The following is a 16,753-nucleotide window of genomic DNA, read 5'->3' as shown; positions in this document are numbered from 1 at the left end:
AAGAAAATCCTGCATAAGGGAATTAATTAATTTCATGGATTTGCTTAAAAAGTAATTATTTAAGAATTATGAAATTATAAAAACTATTAATTTGACTGCATGTATACCATCAATGGGAATATCAATCATATTTTAAAAGCACATTTTTTCTTATTTTTTTCCATTTTTAATTTATTTAAATACACTTTAAAACAATGCATATTATCAAACTTAGATAATTTGTCTCTAACAGGACTTCTAACTAGGAAATCACCAAGTATTCATACAAAACCACTTGTAGCCCCTACTAATTTAGGCTCTAGGGCAGGAGGGGTGAGTTCTGTAATAACCACTAAGCGGTTGATTTGGTTCATTGAAGACAGCCATGTCATAGTTATTTTAACCTGCTGGATTGAAAAGTTTCCGGGGCCATTGATGATCAAGCTATAGCTATCAACAAACTTTCAAATAAGATGGATTAATTCATTTTAGTTAATGTTATTTATCATAACATATTTATATTATGTTATTATGTTTCCCAGCATTTTCCTCTAACGCATTATCAGTTTGCTCATGATTTCCCAATGTTTATCTTTGACCCATATTTCTCTTTTGAACTCTAGGAAAATTGGGTAAGATAATATTTTGAGATAAGATTTAAGATTTTTCCTCTCAACATTTCTTAAAATTTTTGCTCTGCCAACAACGGAGTCATAGTAATTCATTACCCCAGGGAAGGGATAATGCAACAGAAAGCAGAAGTAAATTTGGGGGCTTTTCCATTTCAACAGTCCATCTCTCCAGAGAATGCAGGGAAGAACTCAGAACATAAAAAGCGGATTTGGAAAGGATATATGATCAAAGAGCACCAGTTTTCCATTCTGGAGACCAGATTGTCTCTTGGCTGGGAAAGAAAATGAATCAGAGGAGAAGCAAAGAAAGCTGAGATACTGATGGATCCCTGAGAAAGGTGTTTGTGCCTGTCTCTCTCCCATTCACCCCACTGCACCCAAGCCAGGACCAGGTCCCGAGCAGTGTCCGGAATCCTAGCATAGACAGAGCTTGTTCCTCAGATCCTCTCCAGACTTGCACTACAGTACAGTAAGACTTACTTAAAAGCAACCGTAATTAAAACAGTGAAATATTAATATACCCCAAGGATTTAGGATAAGGAGACAAAAGAACCGATACACGCACAGACACTCAAACACCGATGGAGAAATGACAGTTTCCACAATAAAACTACTAGGTCAATGAAAATATCGACATTGGGAAAATTGGGACTTCACTCCTACCTCAAACTAAAGTATCAAGTCAGGCGGCTTATTTATCTAGTTGTGAAAGTTGAAGTTTCCAAAAGACAGTCCAGGAGAATATCTACATCACCTTAAACTCAGAACAAGGAAAGATTCCTTAAACAGCATCTAAAAAGCACTAAACATAAAGCAAAATGGCACAGCTCCAATCTGAAAATGGCCTTGGCACACTCTACAAAGATCCTTCAGCTGCCTCTCAGGCCTTTTCAATTCCCTGGGCACACCGATGGCAGTCACTATGGGTAAGACATCTTCCAGAAACAATGCTGCAGCAGTTGTTGGTATAGCTTCTTTGAAGATCTCCTTATCTCATCATCCTCGTAGTTAAGGCTGACTTGGCGGGTTCAGGGACAAAGGTAAGTATCTCAAATATTTAAGGGAAAAAAAAATCTTGATGCTGCATCAAAAGAGAATTTAGGAAAGGAAAGGCTAATTTTCTGAGATCCAGGAGTCCTGTGTTCTATGCTGCCTCTGCTGCTAGCTTAGAAAATGTCAGTGTTTCTGGGCTTCGTATTCATTCCCAAGTGGAAGATAATAATGTCAATTTGTGCTTGACTATTCAAAGGATGTGATAAAGATAAATGCAGTATTAAAGATCTGTGAATTTCTCATGGAAAATAAATGCCACGTAAAGCCAGCAGTGCCATGATTAAAGCATGCTTTATCTTCCCTACATTTCTGGACATACAGGTTATTTACATAATCCGTCCACTCCCTAGAAGAGCTTATGCTTATATCATTTCACTTAAATTGATTGCTCTACAGAACCCCCACATATCTGTATTCAGTTTCTTGAGTAATAGAACTGCTGTAGCTCAACTATAATTTTTTGAAAAGGAAAATTCAAAAACAGTGTCTTTCCTAAACAGGTGAAATTTACATTTCAGAGAATGAAATTTGACAAAAATCCCTTAAATCATTCAATGCTGTACTGGAAGACCTCATCAGTATGATAAAGTAAGAAAAAGAAACAAAGATAAAAAGTTCAGAATTTTAGGTGGTGGGATGTTATCTATAGACAACCCAAACAAATCTATAACTAAATTATTAAAACTGATAAGTGAGTTTTACAAGTTTGGTAGACAGAAGGTCAATATCAGCAAAAAGTGAATTGTATTTTTAGTAGCAGCAAACAGTTACATTTGAACAACAGTGCTTTCATAAGAGCATACAAACATGAATATTTAGGAATAAATCTCACAAATGATGTCTAAGACCTCTATCCAGAAAACTATAATCATTGCTGAGGTCAATTAACGGAGGTCAAAGTAAATAAGGTAATATGGGAAATTAAATCACTGTTTGGGGCACCTGAGTAGCTCTGACCGTTAGGCATCTGCCTTGGGCTCAGGTCATGATCTCGGGGTCCTGGGATCGAGCCCTGCATTGAGATCCCTGCTCAGTGAGGAGTCTGCTTCTCCTTCTCCCTCTGTGCTCTTTCTTTCTCTCCCTCCTGAATAAATAAATAAATAAATAAATAAATAAATAAATAAATATCTTTTAAAAAATCACCATCTCAAAAAAAAGTATCTGCCCCCTAATGTTCACTGCAGCATTATTCACAATAACCAAGACATGGAGACCACCTGAGTCCATGGAGAGATAAATGGATAAGGAAGCTGTGGTGCGTGCGCGGGCACACACACACACACACACACTCACACACGCACATACACACACAGAACTATTCATCCATAAAAAAGAAGGAAATCCTTCCATTTTGTAGCAACACAGACAAAACTGGAGGGTGTTACGGCAAGTGAAATAAGACGGAGAAAGACAAACACCGTATGAATCTCAATGACATGTGGGATCTGAAGAAATCAAACTTAATAGAAGTGGAGAGTGGATTGGGGTTGTTGGGGCTGGACCGGGGGAAGTGGCTGAAGGTGGAAAAAGAGTTCACACCTTGATTTTGAGGACGAATCAGTCCTGGGAATATAAGGTACAGCGTGAGGACTGTAGCTGTGTCGTAGGTGCTAAGAGAGTCTATCTTAAAAGGTCTCACCACACACACACACACACACACACACACACACCTGTGTAACTATGAGGTGATGGGCGTGTTGATGAACCTTGTTCTGGTAATGATTTTGCGATGTCTACGTGCATCAAATGTCACTCTGTACACTTTAAACTTCACGTGCTACGGTTATATCTCAATAAACCCAGAGGGACAAGTGCGTCCCTTAATGCTTTGTAGTAGTCGTGTCGGCTCCTGAACTTCAAAGTCAGCCCTCCGGGCCCGGGCGTAGTCAGATGCAGAGGTGTCGCAGCTGTCCCTGTCCTGACCCACGCACGGCCACCCGGGTGCCCCGGGGATGGAGTCTGCAGGAGCAGCTAACAGGCCATCTGGGCAGTGGGGCTGCATCACCGGCGGCCACACGTGCCTCAGTCTCTATTCCACTCACAGTTGGCTTTGAGCATTTCCTCCAGAAACTTCCTCTCCACTGCTGACTGCTCCAAGGCACCTTTGGCTTGGCTGTGTAATGCTACTGGGTCTTCATTTTTTTTTTTTTTTCTGCTTGTTTTGTGAAATGGCCTCAAGATTGAGGTCTCTGACTCTCCATCCCTGCTCTTGGTGCTGGAGACTCAAGAGTCTGATGCGAAGTTGCAAAATACTCCATAGTGATAGGTTTTGAGGGAGCTTAGGGCAGGGATTAAAAGGACAGTTCCAAATGGGAGTTTGGAGCCTGATTCTAATTATGAATTTGGCATCTTGCTGTTCTTGCAAAACTTCCTTTCTTTGGGTTTTGGATTTTCAGTGTGCTTTTTCTTTTCCCCCCATCAAAGCAAATTAGTGCTGTAGTGATGTCCTAGGAAGGAGACTCCGCGCACAGTGCACCCTGCAGCAATGGCAAGTGTGGCCTGTGAAACCACAGACGCTGGGGTGCCGTTGGCAAGTTGGCGGGGAGCAAGGAGCAGCAAAGTCCTCGACCCTCGCTTACAGCCAAGGGCCAAGATGCGTTGGGTTTCTATTCTCCACGTATGATTTGGTTCCTTGGGATGCTAGTGAACTAGTCATATAACAAACATACAGACAATGAATCAACACAATCCTTCTGCGGCTCATGCTGCTGTGTTGGGGGGAAAAAAAGTTGTACACTGGAATTTTCAAAAACGTAATTCTGTGCCAACAACCAGCTAACGACATCAAACAGTGTTTCTCCACCTCGTGTTTTTTATCACTGAGTCACATCAGGATATATAGCAGGATGTCAACACAAAAGGCTTTCCCTCCGGGGTTTTACCCCTGACACTGATTTCTAGGGGAACCCAACAGAATGGCGTTCCACTGGCCAACTTGCAGGAGGGGTCAGGAGACATCGGAAGGAAAGAAATTTGAGGTACGCAAGCTAATTCTTTGATCAGAGATACAGGCCATATGGCAACTTTGAATACAGCGGAGTGTCTCCTTGCTGGGGAGGAGTGGAAGAGAGGTGGGAAAGGGCAGGCAGCCGAAAGGACAGGCGACCCTATAAGATAAAAATGACTTTAAAGAAATTTACCTCTTTGGGGCACCTGCGTGGAGCAGTCGGGTAAGCGTCCAGCTCTTGGTTTCGGCTCAGGGTCATGGTCTCGGGGTTGGGGGACGGAGCCCCACGCTGGGCGCTGTGCTCAGTGTGGAGTCTGCTTCAGATACTCCCTCCCTCTCATTCTCTCTCTCTCTCTCTTTCAAATAAATAAATAAAATCTTAGAAAAGAGCAGACAAAAGAAAAAAAAAAGAAATTTACCTCCTTGAATGAATCACCTGGGGATGTGGGAGGGTCCTTTACCCACTTGGGGTCCCTGGGTCCCTGAGAAGAGACGACAGCACCGAGAGAAGCAGCACATGGACGAGCCGTGGGGGAGGGAGCTGGATGCAAGACCCACTGAGGCTGGGGTGCGCACGGCGGCTCCCCAGCATTACCTTAGCAGTTAGGCCAGAAAAAGGAAGAGATTGGCTCCCATCTACATGGGCAGTGTCCTGTGCATTAAAAGAAAGCCGGCCCAGAAAATTAGTGTTTGTTTCTCCTTTCCATTCCTATGTTTGGGGCCAGGCCAGTATGACCTGGGAAATGCAGATGACATAAAAATTGAAATAGTCTCTTGAGAAAAAGCAGGCATGCTCTTCAACTTTCCCTCGGCCGACAGTCCTTCATGATTCTCCATCTTCTCAGATGCCTTTTTCTTACACCTAAAACATTTCTCTGCCCCCTCCCTCTGACAAGCCGCCTAAGATAAGGCTTCCGGAGCCACCCCAACTCACCTGTCTGCTTCGCTCTCATCCTGCCCATTGCACACTTCTCTGCCCTCTCATGGGCTGTCCTCTGCTCTTTGGCCCTCACAGCCAGCCACAGGCACTTCTGCCCTGGACTGCTAACACAGTTTCCTACCTGCCACCACCATCCCCTCTTGTGTCGTCTGGAAGCCACCAGAATAAAGTCTGCAGAATGCAAATCAGATCGTGTCGCTTCTTTAACTTAACATTGCCCGTGGTTCTACAAAGGATACACTAGATTTTTAAAATTGGGAGAGATCCCTGACAGTTTTCACAGAGGTCTGTGAGCCCTCCGATACTGTACTCAAACCCTTGTCTTATGAGCATGAGGCCTGATTTTCATAGAAATAGTGTCAGTGTCTTTCTTCTCATGCCGTGACATGGCGTGGGCTCCCCTCCCAGTCAACTAAAACAGTGTAGTGTGAGGACAGGTGGCGCAGCAGGCCATGCTGAGGGTATCATCAGATCTTAGAGGCAGGTGGTCCCAGGGTTCAATTCTGGCTTGCTCACCTTGCTGGCTGATTGGACAAATGGGATAATATCCCCTCTTCTCGTTGGACTGTTTTAGACATTAAATTTAATGACAGTGTAAGGTAACTGGGGAGTAACAGACACTCAGCAAATTGTAGGTTCTTCGCTGCCCATCTTTGGATATCCAGGGTAAAGACACTACTCTCAGCCTTCCCGGTAATAGATCCGGCCTTTATCAGTTGGCTATTTTTGTTTCAACTTATGAAAAGTCCATATCAAAGTGGCTACGTCATTTAAGGGAATATATTAGCTCACGGAGCTCAAAAGGTTTGGAGATAGAGCATGCTTCGGGTCCATTTATAGAGGACTCCACCTCCAATTTTCTATTATATTTAGCTCTGTTCTTCCTCATGCATTGGCTTCTTCCTCAGGCTGGTCTTCCTCACAGTGATAAAGTGGTCCAGCCCTCACAACTGCACCCCCATGCCATCTAACAAGTAAGTGTCTTTGCATTCCGGAACTCCTAGCCAACATCCGAGATTCCTTCTGCTTGGACTGAGATCCCCTCACTGTCTCCCCTGCGCCCCCCCCAAGTCTACCTCTACTGCTGAGGCGACAATCTTTAGTCTTAAGCATCTCTTGAGCCAGTTGAATCCACAAAGGGAATTCAGGGCCATTGTGACGAACAATAGCTACAATATTTAATAATTTAATTTCACCTCTCTCACACACAGATAAGTATTACTTGATCTTAATGATTTCAAGCCATTTTTGGAAGCTCAGCAATCCCGAATCAATTTTCAGTCTACACCGGGAAGACCATTTAACACTGCTTGCTATGGTTTAGCTTCACTTCCCATGAAATTATTCACAAATCACTTTTCAAACCCAACCCAGGATTCCAAGCTGTTATCGCAAAACAAAGCCACACATGACGGACAAACATAACTGGGCAACTTTGCTTCTTCTCCTTTGCCTCCAAGTTCTGTTTTTCTCAGCTGTGGGTCTGGAAGCTTTCCAGATGCCAACGGGGCGGGGGAGTTGTAACACGGGCTTGGCCTGTGAACCTCACCACAGATTCTTCAGCAAAACGTCAAAGCAATAATGTGAGCGCGCTGGAATGTGGTGGTGGGGGGAGAGTGGCAGCTGTTCCTTAATCTTCAGTAGTATTTTCTTTGGAAAAATCAAATTAAAAAGAGAACGTGTGTCCAGAGTAGCTGGTGTGAAAACCCTTGGTTCATTTGAAGATACGAAGGAGCGTTAACTTCTCTCAGAGGCAAGGATAAATCTGTTCCTGTTGTGCTTGTACTGGAGTCAAAGGATGCAGTTACCCCGGAGGAGTTCCACCAGAAGAATGACTTACTTTAGAACTTTATGTTAAATATATTGGGGACATATGACGTTGCTTTGTTTTACTCATTCACTTATTCACTCATTCATTCCTTTCAAGAAATGTCTTCTGAATACCCCTGCTTGCCAGGCAGTGTTCTAACTCCTGAGGATACAGAATACAAGCAAATAGACTGAGTCCTTGCTCTTTTAAAGCCTGTATCCCACTGCAAGGTGGGCCAAAACAAAAACAAAAACAAGCTTTAAAATCAATTAGATAAACACAAAATATATGTCATATTGTGATAAGTGATAAGAAAAAAGTCAGCAGAGTTAATGAATACCAAGAGGCAGGGATCATTGAGGCTCCCTACCACAAGAAGGAAAACATAAAAGTAGAAGCTAGGTAAATTCACATAATGATTGACCTGGCTCATCTATGCAACATAGACTTTTAGTCTTTTTTAGAACAGTCTTTTCCTTTGCTTTACAACCATCTAAAATAAGCATGTTGGTGTTTCTTTCATCAATCGCTTTCAACATGGAGTGCCTGTTCCTTATACCATCTATTTTTATTATGAAATAAAATTTCTTCTTTTTTTAAAAAAAATTATTTATTTATGATGAGAGAGAGAGGCAGAGACACAGGCAGAGGGAGAAGCAGGCTTCATGCAGGGAGCAGGATGTGGGACTCGATCCCAGGACCCCAGGATCATGACCTGAGCCAAAGGCAGATGCTCAACTGCTGAGTCACCCAGGCGTCCCAAGAAATAAAATTTCTTTTTCCAAAGATCCTATTCAGGATTTTCTTCCTTACATGATTAATTATAATTCTACTTCAGTACAGATAGAAATATCCATTATAAGGTATTACTAAAATCCTTGCTATCTTTTCTAGAAGTACAAGGAAAACCTCAGGAAGTGCTCTCAAGAGTACTCACAAGCAAGTTTTGTGGCCTAGATGAAAAATACCTTGGACTATGCCTATGTTTAATAATCTGTATCATCAATTAATCTTTTGAAGCCACCTCTAGACCGATGAAGTTGAGTGTATTGCGGAAGTCTGTTCACCTGTCTGTATTCTTCACCAAACTGAAAGCTTCTGGAGGGCCACCCTTGTATACGCAGTGCTGGGCACACACAAGTCATCTATAAACACATGCTGAATCGGTGACCAGCAGTGGCTTCAAAGGGAACCAAAGGAAACTCTGCCAAGACAGCCATATCCAAGTAATTAGAAAAATTATTACAGTCTTTATGTGGTAACATACTTCAGGGAAGAATTCAAGGATTTATGTATCAGGTAACAGTTCCAAAGGATCTTGGATATCAGATATTAGCTCCTCCAGTTGGTCCAAAAGTAAAAATGAAGAGTTCAGTGAATATAGTCCAGAAGTTACTCTAACGAGGGACATATGTTCAGTGACTTGGCACTTGAAGGAGATTGTGAAGACATCAAGAAGATGGAGTAGAGGGCCTTCCCTCCAACTGCAGAAGCAGCATTTTAAAACGATGTTGCTCAGTGTGCTGCTCAGGTTATGGGGATTGAATGAGATTGGGTGGAGTTCCAAGACTAGGTTCCATCTAGATAGTGGTGCTTTTAAAATATTGGATGTGGGCCAAGAGAAGGAAATCATGTGTAAAGAGATTTAAGGAACTAAATAAAAGAAATGCTAGAGCAAATGTGTCAGTCCAAACAGTAGCACATTTTCTGTTCTTTCTTCCTTTGTCGTGGATCATTAGAAAAAGTTGAGGAAGGGAACCATACCTGGCGTTTAGTCTCCCAAATCCCAGATCCTATTTATTATCCTGAGATGCCATTAGCTTCTCTCAGCCTCTTGCCAGGTATTCCCTCTGCCTGTATTTCAACTTAAAAGATTGTGAGGGGGTGGATTATGGAGCTAGCAGAGATGACTATCAATGGCTAAGCTTTGCCTTGCCCTCCAACCACCACTGACCTCCGTGTCCTGCTGTGACCACCTGCCACATACAGGATTTACCCTCAGGCACACTAGTAGCTGACTAGATTAGGGCTAGAGGTTTTCTGGGTTGGTTGCTTTTTTTTTTTTTTTTTTTCAACTTCTTTTTTTTACAAAAAACATTTTGAAGCAATCAAATGCAATATATCACAATGGTATCTATTCCGCAAGGTTTTTCCTGACCAACCACCCCAAGCTGATTCAAATGAGCCTCCTCTTTCTGCCTTTCCTGCCCTGGGTATCTCAATCCCAGTACTAACCCTGCTGCACTGTCCTCCCTGATTTACCTGCTCTTCTCCCCACAGGGTGACCATTAGGAACCTGGCATATTAGACATGCTGGATGCCATAAGCACTTAATATTATTTGACTGAAACAGTGAAATGAGTGAATGAAAGAAACGAAGATTTAATTAAGGGCATCATCCTTTTTCATCCCTAACTCTGCTTACACACTAAGCTGAGTGGGAAAGAAGTGGATAAGTATTTCCGGACGGTCTCTCTTACTTTAACAAAATGTTGAGAAGCAACTTCTTCCCACTCCAGCACCAGACAGGTTTTGTAGGAATGCTCGAACCCATCAGTGTGGAAGCTGTGGACGCTATTCGTATGTACTTTGCTGAACTGTTATTTTGGCAGAGATTGAATGCAAACTGACCCTCCTGAGCCAGTACAACTGTCACTGTTTATTATCTTAAAGAGGGGATTACATAGTGTTTACAGTATATAGTACTTATTGTACTATATTACATTTATAGTATTTACAAAAAGACTTTGGTGCCAGGCATGGTTTCTCTACTTAGAGTCATGTAATCTCGGTCAGATCACTTAACTGTCTGAGTTTCTCCATTTGTACAGTAGAGCTAACAACAACAACAACAACAACAAGAAATAACATCAACAAACACAGCAGCACTTGCTTTCCCCCTGTGATTTAGTTGTGAGAAATCAAGGTGAAGAAGATTGTGCAACGACTTCCTAACTCTAAAGTACAGTGCCCACCATTTCTGCCAAGAGCCTCCTTGAGGAACAAACAGAGGAAGCAAGAATCGACTGGTTGGGATGAGTCCAAGATGTGAACACTCTTTGTTTTAGGAGAGGGACTTTCCAAAATCATAATGCTTTCATGACTCAGCAAAGAGGTCAAGTTCGAACCCTCCTTTCACATATGAATATGCCTTATCTTTATTTAATATCTCAAAATGTTGATGGGGAACAAAATCTGAGTAAACACACCAAGTGGAGCCTTATCTCCCGGGCTATTAATGAGTTTTAAGTTCCGAGCACCTCTTGAGATCTTACAAAGGCTGATAGCTCTTGAGTAAAGGGGAATGATTTCAAACAAATAATCCAAGACTACTGCCAACATTTTTTTCCTTCTTTCTTTTTTTTTTTTTTTTTTACTGCCAACATTCTAAGAAAGACATTGCATATTTCTACATCACTAAATGTGTCTGCTTTAGCGTGCTATATGCTAGACTTCTACGGCAAAACTTCATAGCTCAGCATAGACACGTTCTACTGGACCACAAATATTGCTCTCTTGCTGGGGCACACTCCATCCCCACAGTGCCAGGTGTTTCTTAGAAAGGAGCCAGAAACTCTGCACTCTTTTATAGGTTTTTTTTTTTTTTGTTTTGTTTTTTCTGTTGCTTTACCATGGGCTCATTGCAAACAGCTTCTCTGGAAAGAAAAAGTAGAGTGGGATTTCCAGGAGAAGAGAAACTTGTAGCTCAAGAGAGGTGACGTATGCTGTGAAAAGTGTGTCTTGAACATACTTAGGCAATTTAAGCACCACCTTTCTTTGACTTCTCCTTTCTGAAATAGGCAAAACAAGAAAAAATGGCTTTTACTGGGGTATCTGGGTCACTCAGTCGGTTAAGTATCCAACTCTTAATCTCAACTCAGGTCTCAATCTCAGCTTAGGTCTTGACCTCAGGATTGTGAGTTCAAGCCCCATGTTGGGCTCCATGGCGGATGTGAGGCCTGCTGAAAGAAAGAAAGAAAGAAAGAAAGAAAGAAAGAAAGAAAGAAAGAAAAAAAAATGGCTCTCACTCACAAGTACTTCACTGTAAAAATCAGAGTGGGAAAAATGGATGAAGGAGGTCAAAAGTTACAAACTCCTTCTTATAACTAAACCATGAGGATATATTCTACACCATGGTGACTATAGTTAACAATACTGTATTGCATTTTTGAAAGTGGCTAAGAGAATATATCTTAAAAGTTCTCATCCCAGTAAAAAAAATCATAACTGTGTATGGTGACATTCACTAGTCTTATTGTGGTGATCATTTTGCAATATACACAAATATCTACTCATTATGTTGTATATTGTATACCTGAAACTAATATAAGGTAATATGTCAATTATTCCTCAGTTTTAAAAAAAGAGAGATTAGTTAGCTTTAGCTCATTCTTAAGATATCAGCAGCTACTGACCAGGTTCCCCTTTTTCCCAAGTCAATCATTATATGTTCTTGTAGCATTGTACCTCTTTCCTTCATAATGCTTAGCCTAGTGGTGATTTTATAGTTCAGTGTGTGATTCCTTTGTTTAAGAGCACAGGCCCTGGACCCAAACTATAAGCGTTAAAATTCTGACTCTACCACTTACAATGCTGGGTGACCAAGTGCCTTATAGCTCTATACTGCTATGTCTTTTGTTTTTATTTTAGGTTTTTAAAAAAATTTAAATTCAATTAATTAACAGATTATGTATTATTAGTTTCAGAGGTAGAGGTCAGAGAACACCCAGTGCACATTACACCACATGCCCTCCTTAATGCCCATCACCCATTACCCCATCCCCCCATCCTACTCCCCTCCAGTGACCCTCAGTTTGTTTCCTACGATTAAGAGTCTCTTATGATTTATCTCCCTCTCTGATTTCATCTTGGCTTTTTTCCCCTCTCTTCCCCTATGATCCATTATACTGTTACTTCTTCATCTGTAAAATGGGGACAATAATAATCCCTACCTCATAGAGTTGTGAGGATTAAACATGTACAGATAACATGTAGAGCCCTTCTAACAATGCCCTTCACAGAGGAAGTGCTTAATAGATGTTAACTGCTTTGTTTTGTTTTGTTGTAGCTCCACCAGGTTCAAGTTTTATGAGAGTGGGCATATCATTGCCTAACAACTGTCCTAGTGTCATAGCAAAGAACCATTTTAAGTAAACATTTGTTGAATAAATGAATAAATAAATTATTCTGTACAATTTCATCCAGGTTTACAAGTACTTCCATTTTTTAGTGACTCCAGAAAATAGAGCAGAAAGGAAAATCAATTATGGTGGAGGTCAATACTAGAACACTTGACATTTGACCTCAATTACTTCTCAGATTAATACAAGGTAAAATGAATAAAATGCTAAACACGTAGTCTAAGGATAGTATTTCAAGTTAACTCAGCCTACTTGTTAATTTTGTATTATGGTTAAATAAGTCATTTGTTTTTGTTTTTGGGGAATGAGAATCATTAGAATACATATAAAATATCGATACATGTTATCTCCAGGATCTAGAACTAAAAATTTATGGAAACTTTTAAGATCTACTAAGATCTACTCTCTTAGTATTTCGAGTATGTAAAACAGTATTATTAACTGTAGTTGAAACATTAAAAGAAATAGCAGCACATGGTTCAGATTGGCATGCCCAAAACAGGCCTTGATGACTTCCCTACAAAGAGTTTTCTGGGATAACAACTGAAAGGACCATCCTTATTATCATTAAACAAAAAATTATGAGATGATTTTTTAAAACCCTTGGTTGTAACATCATCTTGAGGAGAAATAACTCTCAGATGCAAAAAATGAGAGAAAATAAGTCAATATACTAAGAACATTGTATACAATCCAAAATAAGTGATTAAAAAGTGAGCCCTCAAACAACCTCCCAAAGGATTATATCATTTTTGAAGCTTTTCCTGAAAGTATCTCCTTTACATTTTCCCATCTCTGTGAGCAAAGATGAACTGTATAGGCCCCATTTTGCTATACTGGAGGAAAGTAATAGCCAATTGGGAGATCTGGCTTTCTTGTGACATAATATTAGGTGCTCCGGGAGCACTTCCTTGAAAATAGTTTTTTTCCCATCTCATTGATGACTCTAACATTTCTTTAAAGAGAGAAAGCCTATTTATTCAATGATTGGAATGAAGGCATAAAATGCAAATAGTCTTACTGACTTCTAGTTAAAATAACATGTTGATGACTGACGCAGCCACTTGCTGAATAGGTTTTGACAGAAAACAAGAGAATGGGGAAGCATTTTGATGCAATAAAATAGATTAAATATTAGAAAGGGGAGGTTGTTGACCTCAAAGGCAAATGTCAACATAATAATCTTGGCCAAGAAAACCTCTGATTAAATCTGAAATTAAAGCCATAAATGCTCTCTGAAAATAAATTCTTGGTTGGAAAAGATCTTTTATTTTTTCTCCTTGGATTTTCTTAGGATTTCCTTCTACTTTATTTTTAATCTACATATGGAAAATAAAACACAATATTGTTATGGTTTGTCAAAGAAAGTTCAGCTCTTTTGCTTCTACTGTTTTTGGCAGAGATGAGAGAACCTTAATAACATAAATATTTTCATTGTATTATTGAAACAACGGACAGAAATGACAAGTCATAAACGTTTATTTACTCAATTAATGAATAAATGAATGGATGGATGAGTAAAAGAATGATGAGGGAGGAAGAAGATATATAGGTTTTGGAATGGGCACAGCTTTACAAGTGAGCAGTCACAGAAAGAAGGGTACTAATTTGCAGAGAGGAATTGGCATGCAAGGACTGTACGTAAGCATTACTTATTTCATAGTTTTTTTTGGACCAATGGTGGTTTATACTGGCACAAAGGGTTCGACTTGTGCTGATACTTTTCCAGTTTACAGTTTAAGTCTAGAAATAATTTTCTATTTAAACCATTGAACTAAATAGTGGATAGATTAAGAGGATGTCAAAGCTTAGGCACACTGTGAAAGCCACATTTTCAAAGGTCACCAATTATTTCCTGATTTACAAGTTAATTCATCTTTTCTTTATTCCTATCCTCCTTGACCTTTTGCAAGAACTGACATTCTTGACTACCCTATCATTGAAGACATCTCCCGTAGTTTCTGCATCACTTACCTCTCTTGCTCCTTTTCTCCTGATGACTTCTCTTTCTAGGCTGCCCCCTAATGGTGTGTATTGCTTTAGTTTCAGTCTTCCATCCTGCTCCCTTCTATCCCTTGGAGCTTCCATTGGGCTCCAACTCCGTCAATAAATTCCTCCTGGTCAAAACCTGTATTCCATAGTTCTGACCTGCCTCCTAAACTCCTATCCCACATTTTCAACATTGGGATATGGGGATATTTCTGCCTGGAGGTTGCATTGGTGACTTACAATTAACAATGAAATTCATTATTCTCTGTGAACTGGTTGCTCCATTTGACTGCCTTTGTTTTTCTGAATGCTGCCTCCAGAAGATATGTTTGTGAGAGATAGAATAAGCTACACTGGGAGTGACCAGAATGAGGAAGCTAAATGTGGTGCTTGGGGGAGGGGGATAACTAAAAAACAAGTAGAGAAAAGAAATTTGGCCAAACCATATCTAATGTCCTAGTGATACTGGAAGTTCTAGAAGATGGTTTCAGCTTCATAGTTTTGTTTTGTTTAGGGTTTTTGGTTTTGATTTTGCAGTTTTGAGGTTTTGAGGCTTTTTGGTCCTGGGCAGGTGATCATATCTACGGCATAGGCAGTAAGATAAGGATTTTGTCATAAGAACTGAAGTAAAAGATCAGAGTCTAAATCAAGGCAAGTTATTTAGCTTACCTGAATGCTCTTCTTATTACTTAAAAATGGGGCAACAGTTAACTCGTAGTGTTTTTTATAGGGATTAAAAATAATACACATAAAACATGTGACTCATAGTGGTGCTCAGTATGTTCTAGTCATTATTACCACTATTACTTGATTTTCCCAATTTGAACTTGAGTTGGTTTTGGTTGTTTTCTTTAGCCAACTGCCCCCTGTCTAATTGAACACTAACTCTTTCAGGTCCACCATCTTCTTTATCATTTTTACTGAGTCCACCCCACCTAAGGGCAAGTCCTGTGGTATCAGCATTCAAATATTTTCTTTCAGTGGCATAATTCCTATTATAATAATTCCCTATCCAAATGTACTGCCATGGCTTACCTTTGCTTTCCAGATATGATCTGTTGTTATCAGCACAGCACAAAGAGCCATACACAATGTGGCCACATCCTCATTTTCCAGTCTAGCATAATCTGTCAACTCACTGTTGTATGAATCCTACTCGATCCTGTCTCTATGCCTTTTGTCACATTTCCCCCTTTTCCCAATATCTTCTCCCTTCCTCTTTAGCTCTCAAATCCTAGATAGTTTTTCCATCTTGGCTTAAATTACTCCTTCAAAAACCTTTACCAAATCACTCTAGTTCACCAGTCTCTGCCCCTGGATTTATAGCTCTTACTATAGAAGCATTTAGTTGGCCATTAGTCATATACATAAGCCTTGTCAGTTTGTGGCCCATATTGTTAAATACTCCTACCATCATTTGTGTCTTTCATGCCAACTATTTTAAGTTACCAACATTGTTGACTCTTTCCCTTGATTTAGAGACCCAGTGAGGAACATGCTTGAAAAACTTTGAGGTCAATGTTAGATTTTTACATTTGTTATTCATTCAATATGTGTCTATTTTACAACCTAACGTGTATAAGGCACACTGCTGGCTGCAAGACATAGAATGAATCAGTTATAGGTTCAAGATCTCACAGTCTAATGAGAAATATGGACAGGTAAATAATTGATTAAAATGCAGCAGAAATCCTAGAGAAGACACATAACACAAAACCAACACTATCACAGAGATCCGTTACTCACCTCTGCTTTGGTAGAAGGGAAGGCCAGAGGAATCTTCTTAAAGTAGCTAATGCTTGAGTTGCAGTGAAAGGATGAGCATGGGTTCTTCATAATAGGAGGCTGTCAGGGACAGCTTTGCAGAAATAGCAAACAAGAAAAACATGCAAAGACATGGATCTCTAAGTACAATTTTGTGTGACTGATTCATGCATAGGGTATATAGTAATGAGGTCCAGAAATAAGATCAGAGAGAAGGACCCTAAAACTAAATCATAAAGAAACTGCATATTAAGAGGCTTGGTCATTAGCTAGAAGGCAAGAGTTCAGAGGAAGAAAGCAAGGAAGGGTTTACTAAGGCCTTTCAGAGAGAAATGATTAATTTGTGTTTTAGGAAGATCACTTGGAAAAGGAGGGAGTGAGAGTCTGATGGCAAGAAGGCCCAATAGAAATCAATTTCAATAGTCCAACAAGAGGCTATGGCATTGGTGGTGCAGAGGAGCCATCAGATTCAAGGAATATTTCAGTGGCAGATTAAAT

The 16,753-nt window shown here is 40.2% G+C and overlaps 1 long non-coding RNA gene across 5 annotated transcripts in view; it reads right to left on the bottom strand.

Moving 5' to 3' along the window:
- LOC106557600 overlaps positions 1-16,753 on the bottom strand; it is a 75,385-nt gene that overhangs the window by 44,923 nt on the left and 13,709 nt on the right. For all 5 annotated transcript variants that reach the window (XR_005377235.1, XR_005377234.1, XR_005377238.1 and 2 more), the window contains exon 2: positions 16,238-16,349. This is a non-coding gene — a long non-coding RNA (uncharacterized LOC106557600). The remainder of the gene's footprint in view (positions 1-16,237; positions 16,350-16,753) is intronic.

This window comes from Canis lupus, chromosome 23 (genome assembly GCF_011100685.1).
Source record: "Canis lupus familiaris isolate Mischka breed German Shepherd chromosome 23, alternate assembly UU_Cfam_GSD_1.0, whole genome shotgun sequence".
Taxonomy (NCBI): Eukaryota; Metazoa; Chordata; class Mammalia; order Carnivora; family Canidae; genus Canis; species Canis lupus.
The sequence above is the reverse complement of the archived record's forward strand: the minus strand, read 5'-3'. Positions and strand labels throughout refer to the sequence as shown.